This window comes from Nuphar pumila, chromosome 5 (assembly GCF_984573655.1).
Source record: "Nuphar pumila chromosome 5, dmNupPumi1.hap1.1, whole genome shotgun sequence".
NCBI lineage: Eukaryota > Viridiplantae > Streptophyta > Magnoliopsida > Nymphaeales > Nymphaeaceae > Nuphar > Nuphar pumila.
This window is the reverse complement of record NC_143253.1, coordinates 53,163,575-53,182,725: the sequence shown is the minus strand read 5'-3', so window position 1 is coordinate 53,182,725 and position 19,151 is coordinate 53,163,575. Positions and strand designations below refer to the sequence as shown.

The 19,151-nt window shown below is 39.4% G+C and overlaps 1 non-coding gene across 1 annotated transcript; it reads left to right on the top strand.

Moving 5' to 3' along the window:
* The first annotated feature begins 204 nt into the window (after positions 1–204).
* Positions 205–310, top strand: LOC149837600 (small nucleolar RNA R71). The gene has a single exon (XR_016432292.1). It is a non-coding gene; the product is annotated as a small nucleolar RNA R71 (small nucleolar RNA).
* Positions 311–19,151: the final 18,841 nt, after the last annotated feature.

Sequence of the window (19,151 nt, the reverse complement as noted above, 5' to 3'; positions counted from 1 at the left end):
CGCGCCATCTTGCACAGGTGTGGCCCTTTCAGATCGTGAAGCAGAAGCATGGTGCATGGAGTTCTCGCTCAAGGTCTCAAAAAGGGCCCATGCTTCATCTTCACTTTTGAGCATAAAAGTGCCCCCACAGGCAGCGTCAACCATTTGGCGGTTCTTTTCAGTGAGACCATCATAAAAATATTGCACCAGTTGCCAGCGGGGCACCTGGTGATGGGGACACTTGCGGAGAAGATCTTTCAACCTCTCCCACGTTTCATGAAACATTTCTCCCTCGATCTGTGAAAAGCTGGTGATGGCTTTTCGATACTGGTTCGTCTTACCAATTGGGAAGTATTTCTTTAAAAACTCCCTTTGCATATGTTCCCAAGTGGTAATTTGAACTGTATCGAGGGCCTTCAGCCAATGCTTGGCTTTATCCTTAAGGGAGAAGGGGAATAACGTCAACCTTAACGCGTCATCTCCAAAATTGTTGATCCGCACCGTAGAGCAGATCTCGAGAAATTCGTCGAGATGACGGTATGGGTCTTCGTTGCTAAGGCCATAAAAGGAGGGTAACATCTGGATGACACTGGCCTTGATTTCAAAATGGTTCGCTCCCACATCAGGTCTTGTGATGCAGGAGGCAGGAGTGTATGTGTTGGGCATAAAGTACTCCCTAAGAGGACGGATCAACTGCTGATCTTCAGCCATGGGGCTGGATTGATGGGCTCTCCTAAAGAAAGATTCGGGATCCTCAACAAATTCGGCAAGCTCAGGTTCAAGCGAACGTCGCCCGTGCATGCACCAAAGGGTAGACCGGTGCAGCAACCGTCCTAAATTGGGTTTTTCTACCTAACTAACGCGCTAGCGGCCAAACCACACAAACCACAAAGCGAGTAACAAAAACAATTACTGAAAACAAGAAATAAACAAGCACCACGCAGTTGCACTCAGTAGAGAATTTACGACAATGAAATCTATGTGCACGGTACCAATCGTACACAGTCACTTCTAAGGGGATCCTAATGGGTGAGCTGTGCAGAAAAGTAAGCTTGTCTCTACGGTATGCACACACGTGGTTCTACGCCTAAATGCGAAAAGCAAACTAAACAATCCTAATTAAAGAACTGAATTAAACTAACAACCTATAAATACGAGAACAAACACAAGGCAATAAAGTGAATACTAGTATTTCGCCGTTCCCCGGCAACGGCGCCAAAATTTGGTGTGAGTTTTATGAAAACCCTTTTTAAAACAATATTTTTAATGAAAATCCAGTGAAAGCCAGACACCAAAAATATAAAAACCGGCTCGCACAAGTGGTGGAGTCCGGGTCGATCTCAGGGAACGGAAAATACTTCGTATTCAAACACACAATCTAACTACTCTTTATTGCCAAAATAAAAAGAATTAATTAAATAATTAACTACGAGAGTACGGCCCTACGCAGAGGGATTAAACAAAATAAATAAATGGTTTTATTACAACCCAATGAATTGAATAAAATAAAATAAAAGCCTAGTCTAAAGAGAAAAACAAGAGTCTTCAGTGCTTAAGGCTTTGGTGGTCCCTATCTGTCCCTTCCAGGTTGAACACTTTGGTATGGTTTGATTCAGGGTCCTCTGAGGGCCCACTTGAGGGCACAAAAAAAAATGATCTCTTTGCACGTCCAACGCTTCCCTGCAAAACAGAAATCAAGCAAACGCAGCAGCAACAAAGAAGCTAAACTAAATCTAAAATGAGAAATCAGTAAAAAGAATCCAATTCACTAACTGCCTACACTAAAAGACACATTAGCATAACAAATTAACAAATTACGAATAGGAAAGAATCAACGTGTACACTAAAAACTATTTATGAATTCAACTTGAACATAGACTAACTCATCTACCCATGAATAATCCAGCACTAAGAAATCACTAACTTAAAAACATGAATCACTACAAAACAATAACGATCTGCACAAATAAATTTCAACTATGTAACAAGAAAAAGAAAAACAACCCTAAATCTAACTAAGAAGCAACTAACGGATTATGTAAAAAAAAAAATTAAAAAACATGCATGAACCATGAAACCGCTAATGCAATGCAATGTACTAATTCTGTACTACTCTAACTCAAGTAACTCAGCCTCAAGACCTAACTTATATAATCAGTAACATTAATTTCTACAACTCTAAATATAACCTAACGTCAATGCACCTTCAAATGCTTTTGCAACACAACAACTAAATCTAATATCTATAGTGACAACTAACTAAGAATTATGGCTATATAAAAAATTATTAATGCATTAAATCAAAGGACACCAGTTAAGCAAACACAAATTAAACCTTGCCTACTAAAAGAATTCACGTGCTATGTGAAAAAGGCTACAAAAGAAAAATAGAACTAACCTTACAGAAGTAAGCCTTGCAGATGACAACACCAACTTACATACTAATTAATTATTCTAAGACACGATGATGCAAGCAAGAAAGAAAGAAAGATGCTGCTGATAAAATACTGTGCACTAAGCAGACGCTAATAAAACAAAATGACACTCGTTATTTTTTCTTTTCTGATTTTTCAGATGATGCTCAACATATGCTATGCAGATCTAAGATGCAGTATGCTAATGCAATGCTACGCAACTCACTACACTATGAAAAGAGAAGAGAAACACAGTAGCATAAGGGAAGAAAGAGAAAGGAAACAACCCGATGAGGGACTTGGCTGGACTGGTTGAGGGAAGAACGGTCTCTCCCTATATCAGATTTCCACGCTGCCTCCCTTTTGCTGAAGGAAGAACCCGCTGGCTAGAAAGAAGAAGAAGAAGAAGAAGAAGAAGAAGAAGAAGAAGAAAAACCGGCTGAAGGTAGAGAGAGAGAGGCGTGAGAGAGAGAGAACTTCAAAGTGGGTTGCGTGAATTCCAACGTGAGAGACCCCCTTTTTTTCTGCTGTAGAAGACTACTTATAATACTAAATTAGGGTAAAAGAAAAAAATTTCAAAACAAGTCCACAATTTTCAATATTTTTCAAAAGACCCATTTTAGTAAAACATGTTTTATTGTCTAAAAACAAACAAACAAACTTCCTAAACTGATTAAAAATTAGCTAATAAAAACCTAAGCAAACTAAACTACGATTAAAACATTCTAACTATAATAGAAACACTAAAAAATATATGCAGGGAAAGCTTTGAAAAATACGATTTTCTGATAAAATTCAATTCAATGCAATTTCTCACAACTAACAATAAAAATGGGTTTTTAGAGCGATTTTAACACGGATCATGCATAAATAATGATTAATAAAATGCAAATATTATGCATGATCAATGATAGCAGAAATCAAATATCTTTCAGGGTTGGTCGGTAGGTTCATCACACTCGCCTTCATCTTGACGGTGATCTGAACTTTCACTGGAAGGATCCATCACAAACTCCGTCATCTTGGAGATGTTTCAAATCTTCTTTGGCCTCGGGGGTCTACTCGCTTAATTCGTCTTCATCTTGACGACAATTGAGAGATCCCTTTTGCGGATATTTGATTGCAACTTTAGAATGAGAAGATATGGATTAAGTGGGTTCTTTTTGTAGCTCAAGATATTTCCACTGCCTGATTGCTAGAAAGTCATTTTAAAACATACGCCATAGCCACGATCAATATCAATTTGCTTCTGGCTTTACAACATCATTGAAGATTTCTTTTATTGATCATATCAAGGGCGTTTCTTACATCCTTTTGGTTGATCAATCAGAAAAAGATTTGAATCTTACCTCTTTTCACAGAAAGTTTTACCTTTTTGGAAAGAAATACTAGAGGTAGTTTGAGGAAATTCTCTTTGTACAGTAAGAATACTTAGAATCGACAAATGTTTTTAGCAAATTGGCAAAGTTTTCACGAATTCTTTGTGAAATAATCACTCAATATAGATTTTGATGAGAACTTGAGTTGTATCTTCGATTTTGGAAATACATGACCAGCAAAAAGCTGGGACTTTTGAAATACATGACCAGCGAAAGCTGGAACCTTTGAAATACGTGACCAGCGGAAGCTGGAACCTTTTCGAGATACATGACCAGCGAAAGCTGGAATCTTTTGGAATATATGACAAATAGATGTTGAGATCTTTTTGAAATACCTGTCCAGCGAAAGCTGGAACCTTTGAAATACGTGACCAGCGAGAAGCTGGAACCTTTTGAAATACTTGACCAGTAAAACTGGAACATTTAAAATACATGACCAACAATAATGCTGGAACATTTTGGAAATACATGACCAACGAGTGTTGGGTCTTTTGGAAAATACACGAATGGTTATGAAAAACTGGGTTTTAATAAAAAGGGCTTGAAGGTTTTGAGGATAATCGAAATTGGGAGATTATAACCCGAGGGTTGAGAAAATGGTGAAATTTTGAAAATATTGCGCCCTGAGGTTGGAGAATTGATAGAATTGAGAGATTTAGAGATATGAAGGTTGTTGGAAATGATAGATTTTGAGAGATTGAAACCCGAAGGTTTGGTAATGAGAGAATAGAGAAATCGCAACCTGAAGGTTTGATTTATGGAATAGGTTGATTTCGGGAGCTCGATAATTGTGAGCTGAGACTTTTTGAAATATATGACCAGCGAGAGCTGGATCTTTTGGAAATACACGACCAAAAGCTGAGTTCTTTTTTGGGAATGCATGACCAGCAAAGCTGGAACATTTGAAATGCGTGACCAGCGAAAAGCTGGAACGTTTGAAATACCTGACCAGCGAAAAAGCTGGAACGTTTGAAATACATGACCAACGAGTGTTGGATCTTTTTTGGAAATACCTGACCAGTAAAAAGCTTGAACGTTTGAAATACCTGACCAGCAAGAAGCTGGAACGTTTGGAATATATGCCCAATGAGTGTTGGATCTTTTGAAATACCTGACCAGCAAAAGCTGGGATGTTTGAAATACCTGACCAGCAAGAAGCTGGAACGTTTGAAATACATAACCAACGAGTGTTGGATCTGACTAGCAAAAAAACTGGAACGTTTGAAATACCTGACCAGCAAGAAGCTGGAACGTTTGAAATACATGCCCAACGAGTGTTGAATCTTTTGAAATACCTGACCAGCAGAAGCTGGGACATTTGAAATACCTGACCAGCGAGAAGCTGGAACGTTTGGAATACATAACCAACGAGTGTTGGGTCTGACCAGCAAAAAGCTAGAACGTTTGGAATACCTGACCAGCAAGAAGCTGAAACGTTTGAAATACATGCCCAACGAGTGTTGGATCTTTTGAAATACCTGACCAGCAAAAGCTGAGACGTTTGAAATACCTGACCAGCGAGAAGCTGGAACGTTCGAAATATATGACCAACGAGTGTTGGATCTTTTTCGAAAATACCTGACCAGTAAAAAGCAACGTTTGAAATACCTGACCAGTAAAAACTGGGACGTTTGAAATACACCAGCTTTTGGGAGATTTTAAATCAGAACTTGAGTTTTGCAAAAGAAAGAATTTTGATCAAAAGATTGAATGTAGAAAGTTATTGGTGCGAGGATCAGATCCTCCAAATGAGCTCAATGGATGATTGGAGATTTTTGGGAAATACCCTAGTGCGAGGACTGGGTTGTAAAAGATGAGCTAAACAAAGTGAAATTTTCAGAGAATAAAGATTCTTTGGTAAAATTTAATGGACCATCATAGTTTAATTGCATGTGGTCGACTTTTAGGATTTTGTCTCCTTATCCTGAACGGGGAAAAATAAAAAGGAGAATACCTCATTGACAGGAGGCATCAGGTTTATCCCTTAACCTGAAGGGGTAAATTTTTAAAAAGATAAAGGTAGATGGAACTTGAAAAATTTGTTAAAACTTGACAGCGATGAGCAATAGCTTGTAAAAAATCTACTTAAACCAAAAGTGAATCAAATGAAATGAAAATAAAGATCAAAAGATCAATTGAGAATTAACAAAATTTGAGGAAAAAAGCTTTCGTCTAATCCTGCCTGCATATGATGAAGAAGATGATTATAGATTAAAATAAAATGCCCCAGTATCATGGAGAGGAATGTAAGAATTGATAGAAGATCATTGTTTTATTGAAATGACTCTTTGAATAGTACAAAAAGCTTTAGAATGAAAATTCTAAGCATAAAATTTCTTCAGATGCAGAGCGTTGATGGGATCTGGCATTTCCACTCCATTTGCGTTGATTAGACGATACGAATTGCGAGGAAGCACTTCCTTAACCATATAAGGGCCTTCCCAATTGGGTGACCACTTGCCCCGTGGTCGATGCTTGAGATGAGCTGTCGATCTGAGCACCAAATCATTAACTCGAAACTTTCTCTCAATGACGGACTTGGCATAGTGTCGAGTTATCCTTTGTCGATAAGCTTGAGCGTGCTCTGCTGCTTTGAGCCTCTTTTCATCCAGTAAATCTAGCTGCACCAATCTCTGCTGCCGATACTGATCAAGTGACAATTCTATAAGTGAAGCAAATTTGAGAGCGGGCTTCTGGATATGGAGAGGCAAAACCACTTCAGTTTCGTAAACAAGTTCTGAAGGAGTGGCATTAGTCGGGGTCCGAATGGTGGTCCGATATGCCCAAAGTGCGTCATGGATTTTCTCATGTCAGTCTCGACCTGTCTTCACAGTCCTTTCCAGAATACGGATCAAGATCTTATTGGTGGCCTCTGCTTGGCCATTCCCTTGAGGATAATAGGGAGCTGAGAAATGATGGGAAATTCTGAATTTAGAACAGAAGGTCTTCATCCTCTCATTTTTAAAATGGGTTCCATTGTCTAAGACAATATCATGTGGAATGCCGAAGCGGCAAAGAATGTTCTTGTGAATGAAAGAAATCATGTGGCGGCCTTCTACTGTGCGTAGAGTAACAACTTCAACCCATTTCGTGAAATACTTTGTCGCAGCCAGGAAGTATTTGTGGCCGTTGGAAGCAGAAGGAGTAATCGGGCCTACAACATCGAAAGCCCACATGGAAAATGGCCAAGGAGAAACAACTGATTGTAGATATGCGGCTGGAGCATGAATGTAAGGCGCGTGCAATTGGCACTTGACGCACTTCTTCACAAATCTATGACAGTCCTGCTGCATGGTATTCTAGTAATACCCTGCTCGAACGATCTGTTTGACGAGAGTTTGATAGCCGACATGGCCACCACAAATCCCTTCATGTGCCTCTTGGATGATTTTCATAGCTTCTTCTTTGTCTAAGCACCTTGAATACTCAAAACTGAACCCACGGTGGTAGAGAACATTGGCACGAATGAAATAACGGGCAGACATACGTTGGATTGCATGTTGCTCCCTTTTTGACATCTCGGGTGGAAATTCACCAGTTTTAATGAAATTTTTGATATTTTGATACCAAGGTTTTTCCTTCTGATTAACCTTGTTTACTTGCATAATTGAATTGAAAGCGGGTTGCTCAAGTCTGCCAACTTCAAAAGAACGACATGATTCACCGCCTTTGAAGGATAGAATGGAGCCCAGACTGGCTAAACCATCGGCTATCTGATTATGCTCTCTTCTGATGTGACTGAGCTGAAATTCTTCGAAGTTGTCCACAAGAGCTAAGACGATCTTCTGATACGGAATCAATTTTGGATCTTTCACTTGCCATTCAGTGTTAACTTGACTGACAACAAGTAAAGAATCGCCAAAGGCATGCACTCTCTTGACATTGAAACTTTGTAGAATTTTGAGGCCTTGTATTAAAGCTTCATACTCGGCCATATTATGAGTGCATTGGAAACCAAGTTTGAGAGAATAAGGGATCATTTCTTTTTCTGGAGTGATTAGCAAGACTCCAATCCCTATGCCAGACATGTTTTTAGAGCCATCGAAGAACATATTCCAAACTGGGGGCTGTTGGATATTACAAATGTGCTTATCAGGAAAATCATCTTCTGCTTTAATTTCTTCTGTCAAAGGAAAATCTGCCAACTGATCTGCGATCGCTTGGCCTTTAATCGACTTTTGAGAAACATACTCTAAGTCATATTGCATTAGGAGGACTTGCCATTTCGCAATCCGTCCAGTGAGAAATGGTTGTTCCAAGATGTATCTGAGAGGATTAAGTTTCGACAAAAACTTGATTTCAGAAGCTAACAAGTAATGTCTCAATTTCTGGCAAATCCAGACCAGAGCTAGACAAGTTTTCTCCATCTGAGAATACTTCTTTTCATAATCAATGAAAGTTTTGCTCACATAGTAGATGACATGCTCTATCAGGCTGCCCTCTTCATACTGTGCGAGGAATCCACCACAGGCGTTCTGATTGACTGAAATATATAGTAAGAGAGGCTTTCCCGATTTTGGCGGCTTCAACACTGGTGGATTAAGGAGATACTGCTTGATGCGCTCAAACAAGAGCTGGCATTCTGATCCCCATTCAAATTTAACTCCTTTTCTAAGCAAATGGTTGAAAGGCTCGCATCTCATGGCCAGATTAGAGATGAATCTGCGAATAGACTGAATACGTCCTTGAAGACTTCACAGTTCCCTAAGATTAGTTGGAGGCGACATGTCAATAATGGCTTTTGCCTTGGCCGGGTCCATCTTGATTCCTTTCTTGCTGATAATGAAGCCGAGTAATTTGCCAGACTCAACTCCAAAAACACATTTTTGAGGATTAAGTCTTAATTTGTAAAGAATAAGTCTTTCAAAAACTTGACTAAGAGCATCGAGGTGATTCTCCTCTTCTTTAGACTTAACCAAAATGAAATCCACATATGCATCCATATTCTTATGCATTTGATCATGGAAAATGACGGCCATCGCCCTTTGATAGGTTGCCCCAGTATTTTTAAGCCCGAATGGCATCACAGTGTAGCAAAAGGTTCCCCATGGAGTAGTAAATGAAGTCTTGGACTGATCACGAACAACCAGCTTGATCTGATTATAACCTGAATATCCGTCCATGAAAGAAAACATGGCATGACCCGCTGTGCTATCGATCAACAGGTCAATATTGGGAAGCGGATAATCATCTTTCGGGGTGGCCTTATTGAGATCCCTGAAATTGATGCAAATCCGAACTTTTCCGTTCTTTTTAGGGACTGCCACGATATTTGCTAACCAATCTGGGTAATCAATGGCCCGAATGAAGCCTGCTTTTAGCAAATCTTCAAGTCCCTCCTTGACTTGCTGCTCAATTCGAGGGTCTAACTTCCTCAGTTTCTGCTTGATTGGTCTGGCTTCTGGTTTCAACTTGAGTCGATGCTCAACCAGCTTGATATCCAATCCTGGCATATCTTCGTAAGTCCAAGCAAATACTTCCTGATGCTTTTCGAGGAATTGGATGAGTCTAGCTTTTTCAATTTCGCTTAGACTCGACCCGATTTTGAGAATTTTCGGATCATCTTCCGACCCAATGTTGATATCCTCGGTTGGATCTTGAACCAAAGATGAGGGTTCATCCTGCTTCTGAATGTGAGCAAATTCTGGCAATCCCTGAATAGTGGAATCAAATTCGGCTGGCTCTTCAGTCTGATCTGCTGCCTGACTGACTTCTGCTCTGTCTTTTATCTCAGGAAACCTTGCCAATTTTAGATATTTGGGATTGATAATAAATTTTGTCATTGATTCAGGAGTTAATGGTCCTGAAAATGCCAAGAGGAAGTTTTTAAGAGAAAATACAAGTCAAAGTGAGCCTTTTATACAAAGCAAGGAATAGTGGCATAGACAAAATATAAGATAAGAATGATAGATGCTCAAATGTGAAGGAAAAATTGATCTTTCATTGATTGAAAATGAAGTATTTACAGGACATTGACAAAAAGATGGGACTGTATTGTCCCTACAAGATTTAAACAAAAGAGAAGAAAAGAAAGCAGGAAAACTAAGGCATCATCTCTTCATTGGATTCCTCTGACAAAAATGGTCTTCTTGCTGGAATCCTGGCCGGTGAACCCCAACCCTGAACTGTCCGCATGCCGAACTGGAATGATGGGCTCTATCATGTCGTCTTCATCTTTCCCCATACCCCGGAATGGCTGGTATCCATGCTTTATTAGAAGATCAAATCCTTTTCTTGCTTTGGAAAATTGAGGGAATAAAGGATGATCTTTGAAGGAGGTGTAATTAATGCATCCTCCTAGCTTGAAAAAACAAGGTCCCTACCATTGGACCGTAGCTGCAACATTCTCTTCGTCCATGACATCTTTCAATTTTAACATTTCTAGACTATCACTGAGATTGATCTCATCCGCTTCTCGAATGCTTGAAATATCTGCTGTAAATGTTGGACGGGGAATCATAGGTTGTGGCAGCCTTTCTTCAGGGTCTTCGCCCAAAATAGTAGTAATCATTCCGCCCTTTGACCACTTTATGCATTGATGGAGGGTTGATGGGACGGCATTGGCATTGTGAATCCATGTTCGTCCCAACAACAAGTTGTAAGTAGGCGGTACATTGACGACATGGAATAGCACCGTATGTACTGAGTAGTTAATGAAAATCTCTAAAAAGACTTTGCCTTTGGCAGTGTGCCCGTGATTGTCAAAACCGTAGATGGTAATGGGATCAGACACATATTCTTCCTCTTTCAATCTCAGTGCTTTCGCTGTCATCTCTGGGCAAATATTGAGGCTGCTGCCTCCATCAACGAGCACATGCGGGACAGTCATGCCTCGGGTCCTGACTACGATGTATAATGCATTGTTGTGGAATGAATGAGGCTTTGGCAAGTCCTCATCAAAGAAGGTAATAGGCGCGTTGGTCATCGCTTGATTTACAATCTGCGCCATGTCTTCGGGCGTGGTGCCCGACTTCACCTTGATCTTCCTCAGTAGATCATCCAACTTTTCCTAATGTTTGGGAGAATCATGAGTTAATTCGAAAATGGAAATGTTGGAGAGTGCTGTAATCGGCTTCTGAAAATCATCGGCCCGCTCTTCTGCTGCCTTAGAGGTTTCTGCTTTCTCTGTGCAGGCCTCTTTCTTGAGGAAACTTCTTGGGAAAATTTGAATTCTTTCATTCTTGACTGGTACACTAACTTGGTCAAGAAGCGAGAGGATATCCATTTTCTGATACACAGGCTGGTCCTGATGTAGGACCATTACCTGATGCTGGAGTTTTAGCTCTTCACTAGAGCATGGATGTATATGACTCTGTGGGAGGAAAGAGTGTTCTGAGATGGTTGATGTTGAATGCTTCGGGAATGGAGCAGATAAAATCTTCATTTTGCCCTCCTATTCATCTTCTACGAGGATGCTTTTGTCGATACAGTCCTGGACCAAATGCTTCAAGACGAAGCAATGCTCTGTATCATGTCCCATGGCTCTATGAAATTTGCAGTATTGCTCTCTATACTTCCCCATGAATACTGGAGGGTCTGCAATTTTGGGCAATTTCACCATCCCGTGGGATAGCAGGTATTCCAGTACTTTCTCCAGAGGCTGGTCCAAAGGAGTGAACTTTCTATCCTTGCTCCAATTGATGTGTTTAGGTTTTTCTTGAAAGTCCCCTTTTTGTTGAGGACCGGTTGGGAGAGACTTGTCATTGTTTTTGAAGAACTTTCCCTTTCTGCCTCTATTCTTTTCAGGCCTCATGCCACTGCCGCTGTCATTCTTACTGCTACTGCCCTGATTGTCTTCGGGGATATCAGCTGAGTAGGTAAAATGGGCCTTTTTTTTTAGTCCAGGATGTTCTTGGCAAAAGCAACGCCTTTATACATCCCATTATCTACCCCCATTTCGAGTCATTCCGCTCGTTCTGTCAGTTCGATGAAGGATTTGGAGGGATATGGGAAAAGGAGACTTTTTAGAGGCTGACAAAAATTGTTCAAGATGACTTGAAGGGCGTGCTCCTCAGAAATGGGATTCCTCATCTTATTGCAAATGCTCCTCCACTTATGGATGAAATCCCTGGCCTTCTCATTGGGCTCTTGTTTGAGGTTGCACAAGTGGTTCAGGGTAGGTAGGGCTTCCGTGTTGAACAGGAAGCGCTCAACAAACATATTAACAACTTTGTCAAAATCCCTCAATTCGATGGGATTGATGTGTTCAGCGTACCACTTTGCTGCTATCCCGTCCAGGCTGCGGGGGAAACAAAGGAAAAGGGCGTGGTTATCTTCACTGAACCGGGCACATTCTGCGAAGAACATTGCCAAATGAGCTTTTGGATCGCCGGTTCCATCAAACTTGATGAATTTCCGGGGGAGGTTCTCCAGATCCTTGTCCCCTTCTAAGCCGAGATAGAAGTCCTGCCTGGTATATGACCTCTTTCCTTTGTCACGGATTTCCAGGTCCTTGACTATCTTGGTTAAGGCCTGAATTGAATCCTCTGTGGGGGGCCCATACTTTGGCTTGTTTACTGACACTGGCTCTTCCACTGTTCTCTTGGACTGTCGAAGATGCTTCGGAACGTAAATCAGCTGCTCTTCTTCGGAGTTCTCTTCTGCTGATTCTGAATTTTTCGAGGTGCTATCACGCTGAATCTTCTGCTTGCTGATCTTGACTGGCTTCTTCATGGGCTTCTTTTTAGCTTTACTTTTAGAAGCTGCCTTCTTGGGACCAGCTTTAGCCTGCTCGGCCATCATCTTGGTCATTATCTTTTGAAAGATCCGGTATATGGCCGGATCAACGTCACTCTCATCCCCTGAGTCATGCTTCTTGGATACTCTAGGAGAATTTATCTCCTCTGGCTCGCTGTCACTGTGCCTTTGAGTAGCCTGCTTACCAGCCCTTGTCTGAACCATTTTCAGATGCCAAAGTTTTCCTGCAGAATAATGAGAATGGTTAGAATATGGAGGAGATTTTTCGAAAATTATAACTTTTGAAGAAAAAGAATGAAGGATTTCGGTAGACAATTTCAAGAGATTATCCCATTACCCAGGATTGGGTCATCACACGATTTGTGATAATTGTGTTACCATTTGATGATAACAGAGAAATGTGCCTTGTTACCTAGGCGAGGTCGTCAACCATGAGAAAATATATTTGAAGAAAATGTAGGAGGAATGTCTCATTTACCCGGGATGAGGTCGTCACCCAAAATTTGTGACTATTTGTGCTATAAACAAAATACAGAAAACAACATTTTTGGCCAAAAAGTAAAATTTTATTGATATTTTTAGCATTCAAAGACAAAGAGAGGGTGGGCAGACAGTTTGCCACCACTCTTGATATTCAGATGATACATTTGGTCCCGAAAATATAGACAGAGAAATAAAGGAATCCCAGGTATATTTAGCGACATGATATGCCCCAGACCACTGATCCGACTGCAGGTTGAATTCTGGGACATTGCCTGTCGGGAAGCGGGTGTTGGCACGAACCTGCCGCTGCGAAAACTGCCTCAGACATCGTTCCAGTTGATAATCAACACAAAAGAAAGAGCCCATCAACTTGTAGCGCTTGTCACGTGCATAAGTGTATCGAGGAACAGTCTCTCTTCTGTCAAAGAAGTCCCAAGTAATCTCCTCCTGATGCAGTTTCTCGATCAGAGCTCGGCATTGGATAGCCATCTTGGGCTGCTTACTGTTGAACCTGAAAGAACTAGCCTTCGAGGGAACGTGTTGCAGGAACCACGACTGCAGGGCGTAAGTGCATCCTTCTACCAGAATGGTCTCCTCAAGAGCAAATCGAGCCAAGCCTCTGTAAAGGAAGGCTAATGCGGCCATGGAATCAGAAAGTTGGCGGTTCTGCTTGCTTCCCCATCTTCGAAAGAGCTGGGCGACTCTGATATCTATGAAATTCTGACCATCTTGGAAGAAAGCTAACCCCACTGTGCACAGGATCATGGCATGCTGAATTCTGTCTTTCGCTGCTCGAGACAGAGTGCCAACCTCTTTGTAGGCTCCGTACTTTTGATATAGTTCGAATAGGTCGATGAACTGATTCCCACCAATCTCAGTGAGAGGCCAAGATCTGCTCCCTGTTGCTCTTGCTAAGGCTTCTCGAACATCCACCCCTTTGATGTTGATAAAAAACTGTTGCTCGACAGAATCATCTGGTTGACCAGCTGGTTCGGGCAATCCCATAATATCATTGAACTCATCCATCAGTAGAGTCATCTCTCCCCATGGAAACCAGAATGTACAGGTACGTGGATTCCACCGTTCTGCCATAGCCTGAATCAGGGCTCCATTGATGGTTCGCTTGCCTACCGCTGACGCCATCTCCAACCCACAGTCATCCAAGTGGTCTGAAAACATACGTGAGAAGGTGGCAAACCAAGAATAATACCACCGAGGGAAGAAAGGACGAGACTGGATGACCCGCATATCCGGGGGTCCATCCTGAATCTGATAGAAGACATGATCTCGGGGAAAGACAGCATCGAGGGAATTTGACGCCATTTGAGATGATACTGGGGTAAAGAAAAATAAGGAGAATTAGATAGAATGCAGGACTTACGGACATACTTCTTGAAGAATTAAACCTGGAAATTTTGAAAATATTGATGAATTTTTAAAGGAATTTTCCAGGATTTTTGAAGAAAATTTGATCAAAAAGAAGAAAAAAGAAATATAGGTAGATAGAAATATACACCTGGGGGTTTTTGAAAATAAGGGTAAGTTTTGAATAATACACCCAGGGTTTTCGAAAAGGGTTTGATATATATATATATATATATATATATATATATATATATATATATATATATATATATATATGAGAGAATAAGAGAATTATCATATAACTAAAGTTGCACAAACAAGGATGCGCATATAGCACTCCCTAAAGGTTGACTCTAAATGCAATAGTTGAAATGGCTCGTAGGACCTTAATCCTAACTCTAGGGTTCAGATCATCTGATTCCGATCAAGATACATCGATATACTCAAGCTGAAGCTTGAAGTACGTAGCATAGAAATATTTCTTCGGTTCTAAGGTAATGGCTTCCCAACATCCTTGAGCACCTACCGATATACCTCGGACTATGGCCCTTAGGTACGTGGCAGGGGGCGCGAACCCAAATAAGTGGTCCAGTTGTGAGGCTCTCTCCCGAACTATGGTTCAGTGAGACAGCCCAGCAACGTGAAGACCGGGACAATATAGGTAAGAAGGTTTTCAAAATATGCTCAGCATGCAAGAAATCAGATGACTCTAATGCAAGTCCTAAAGAGATAGATTAAAATGAAGAGAAACATACACTTGCATACATTGTTTTGCATTCAATCCTTAGAATTCAGGAGAGTTGTATTTCAGACCTAAGTCTAATGTGAGCATGGAATAATCTCCTAAATATGGTCCTACCAAACCATACTTAGATCCTATATGCAATGATGTCAGCTTTAGGACAGAGTCTAGGCTCCTAAGGTTTGCATGGAAATGAAGCTGACATATGTAGAATAAAGACTTAGATAATATCAAAGCAAAAGAAAAGGCATTAAATTCGACCGGACGAAGACGCGTCCCATCTCGGTCGCCAAACCTGTGATCATCGCAAAATATTTCCTCTCTTGTGTATTTCTCTCTCCTCCTCTTTTCCTTTTCTAACCTCTTATTTTTCTCCTTTTTGAAGGAAGAAGAATAAAAGGTAGAAAAAAAAAGAGAGAAGAGAGAAGAAGAAGAGAAACTCTTTTGCGGGGTCTCACTTGACCTTAATTTTGAAAATATTTGAAATAACTCACCTCCGTTTTTGAAATATTTGCGGGAAAACTGAGAGACGGGATCCGCTCGTCGGTACGAGGTTCGACCGTTCCTGGCGCCTTTACCAGGGGTAATCGAACCAAGGGTCGAATCTATGCCTTTTGTTTTGCTAAGAAATTATCTAAGTCTAGATGCACAAAGAATCATACTTGTGTGAAATGCAAAGATGTATGCTCTTTTTAAGAATGTTTTGAAGAATTCCCAAGTGTTTCTGTGATGAATCTGATAAAGTGAAGAAATGATTTTAACTTAGAACTTAAGATTAAAGTTCTAAGTTTTAGAATAATCAAGAGGTTGGAAATATGAATCTGGATTTGGAAAATGATCTTGAAACTGAGAGAAAAGAGAAGAAAGGAAATTTCAAAGTCATAAATGGACTTTGAATTTGGAAGTTTGAACTTGGATTAATATTTGGAATGGAATTGAATTCTAACTTTGAAGTTTTGAAATTAGAAGGAAATGTGGGAAATCTAAAGGAATTGAGAAGTGGGATTGATTTGAAAAGTTGGAATTCAAGAGGGAATTTGAACCCAAAGTTTGAATCCTAAATAAAGTTCAAAATCGAATTCTGGACTTAGAACTTAAAAATAGAAATTGGATTTGAAATCTGAAATGAAAATGGAATTGAATTTTAAGAATTAGAATCAAGATGAAATTTGGATCTGAAATTTTGAATGAAATTGGATTCAAGATTTGGAATCCAAGATGAAATTTGGATCTGAAGTCTAAGATCCAAGATAGAATTGGACTCTGGACCCTAAAATGGAATTGGATCTGAAGTCTGAGATCCAATGTAGGATTGGATTCTGGATCCTAGAATGGATTTTTGGATCTGAATCTGAGATCCAATGAAGAATGGGGATCTAGATCCTAAGTGAAATTTGGATCTGTAATCTGAGATCCAAAGGTGGATTTGGACTCTGGATCCTAAGATGGAATTGGATCTGAAGTCTGAGATCCAAGGTGAAATTGGATTCTGGATCCTAAAGGAAATTTGGATCTGTAATCTGAGATCCAAAGTAGAAGTGGAATTTTGGATCCTAGAGTGGATTGGATCCAAGATTTGGAATCCGATATGAAATGTGGATCTGAAGTCTAAGATCCGAAGTGGAATTGAATTCATACTTGGAAATCTGGATCCAAGATTAGGATCTAACTTTGGTTTTGGGTTTTGAAAAAGGCCAAATAGGACTTTTAAAGATGGATCTGGGTTTTGAAAACCCGGATTGAACTTAGGAAGGTTTGGATTTTGAGACTCAGAGTCAACCTCAACTTTGAAAAACTTGAAGGAAACTTGATTTTGAATCAAAAGATGAATCAGAAACTTTAAAGTTTAATTTGAACTTTGAAATTGAATTTTGAATTTGGGTTGGAATTTTGGAGTTTGAATATGAAATGATTTTGAAATTCCAAAGTCAAATTGGACTTTGAAATTGAGATAGATTTGGAATTTGAAATAGAAATTTGAAGAAAGATGTTCAAAATCACTTGGGTTTTTGAAAAAGAATTTTGAAAAATGTGATACAATTCTATCCTAAATGATGAAATGAATTTGAATAAGTTTGAAATTGGATTTTGAAAAGCTATTTCATTCTTTAAGTGAATTAAGAATGGGGTTGAAGATATAATATATCCCTGACTATGGTCATTGGATATATTATATAATAACCACATTTAAATTCAAGTGAAGAATAAAATACATTTTTTTGTGCTTTTATAGAATTTAAAATGAAATTAACCCTCAATATACCCTGACTATGGCCATTGGTATATATTTTGAGTTAATCCTAAATTAAATTCTGATAAAAGAAAGAAAATATTTTGAGAAGATATGATGAATTTTGAAAGTGGATCCAGTGTTATTTTGTAAAAGATAAAAATTCTAAGTTTTGTTTACACCTCGACTATGGTCGTTGATGTAAATCGTCAACTTAGAATTAACTTACCTCTTACGAAATGGTGCACGTGCCATTCGTGTTTCATCATTGTGAGAATTTGAAAAATAAAAAAAAAATGCATGACAAATAAGCAATTCATGATATTTTTACAATGCTCATTCATTCTACCTAAAGCAGGAAAAATAAAATTCTCATTAAAATCTAAGTTATTACAATCCTTAAAATTGATATGATCTTGATCTAAGAAGGGACTTGATATCTTTTCCTGCAAAATAGAGTTAACTTTAGAGCCATATTGTAAAATATGGAGGATCAAGCAAAATCTAGATGTTATACTTGGGTTACGAATGCCTTGATCTAGATAGATATGGGAAGGTACCATCTAATAGGAATGTAATGGAGATGTATAGGGCTATACTTGTGTTTGAAAGAGCATATATGCCTATGTCGGGTCCTAATTGGAGATGGATGCTAATGAATGTGCCTGGACTAAATGTTTATGTTGATGCCTAATTGGGCTGGAAGTTTATGGATGATGCAACATAAATGGTAACAATATGGGATATTTATTATGGGATTTTGAAGGACAAATCACAGCAATGCCTTAGCACTGCTACACAACAGTGTCAGGCACTGCCACGGATACAGGCAAAATGTTGACAATAGTGCATTGGCACTACTGTGAATTTATGAAAGATTATAGCAGTACCAAGAACTGCTATATGTAAAGGTATATGCAGGAGGAGGCATGCTGTGGAGAAGCCTAAGCTCACGTCGAATCCTGCTCCACCAGCCATAATCGTAATGGCACAGTATGTCAAATATTCTGCAAGGCCTTGGTCTGTAGTGAATAGACATGATGGATAGTTGTGTCATAACGACACCTTCTGTTATAGATTTATACAAAAGACTGCTCAAAATGCAAAGATGAAGGGAGGAGGGGCCATAGCAGTGGTTGTCACTGCCATGAGTGCTAAAAAAAATCACAGTCAACACTGTTATAGCCTATGGAGGTTTATGGATTCTGACATTTAAAAGAAAAGGTTGAACCCCAAGTGTAGGTGACTGGTTGAGGTTAATATAAACAACCTGACAGAAATCAGAGAAAAGCAATAAAAGGTAGTTCAGCAGTTAAGTTTCAATATAAACATCTGATAGGATAACTTCTGAGCACTCAGTGTTTACCTTGATGAAATACAAACTCCCTGAAAGAAAGAAAAGAGAAGAAAAAAAGAAAAAAAGAAAAAAAGAAAAGGGGTTTGGTTTAGAAGCATATTATCATCAGTGAGCTAAGATATGAAAACAAGAGTAAAATTCCACATGAAAACTAATTAAAGACTTAGGGAAAAATCAGAACAGCAATAATACATACATCGGCAGGTAAAACGAAACCCTCATGCAGGATCTGAATCGCCCATGAGTAAAAAAAAAACTTTACTTACAGGAGCTGGAGTTATGAATGAAAACTAAATTTTATCAGGATTGCACAGATCACCTGTTAGAAATAGCAATTCCCTTTGATTCTTCAAATAAAGACAATATTCCAACGATGCCGGGGTTAAGGAACCAATTCACAGATAGGAAATAGTAGGATTACAAAATTTTTATGGATTTTAATAGAAAACCCATGACAGTTTCTAGCATGATTGAAATCGGTCTCTTCCCTGTACTTGGACTTTAG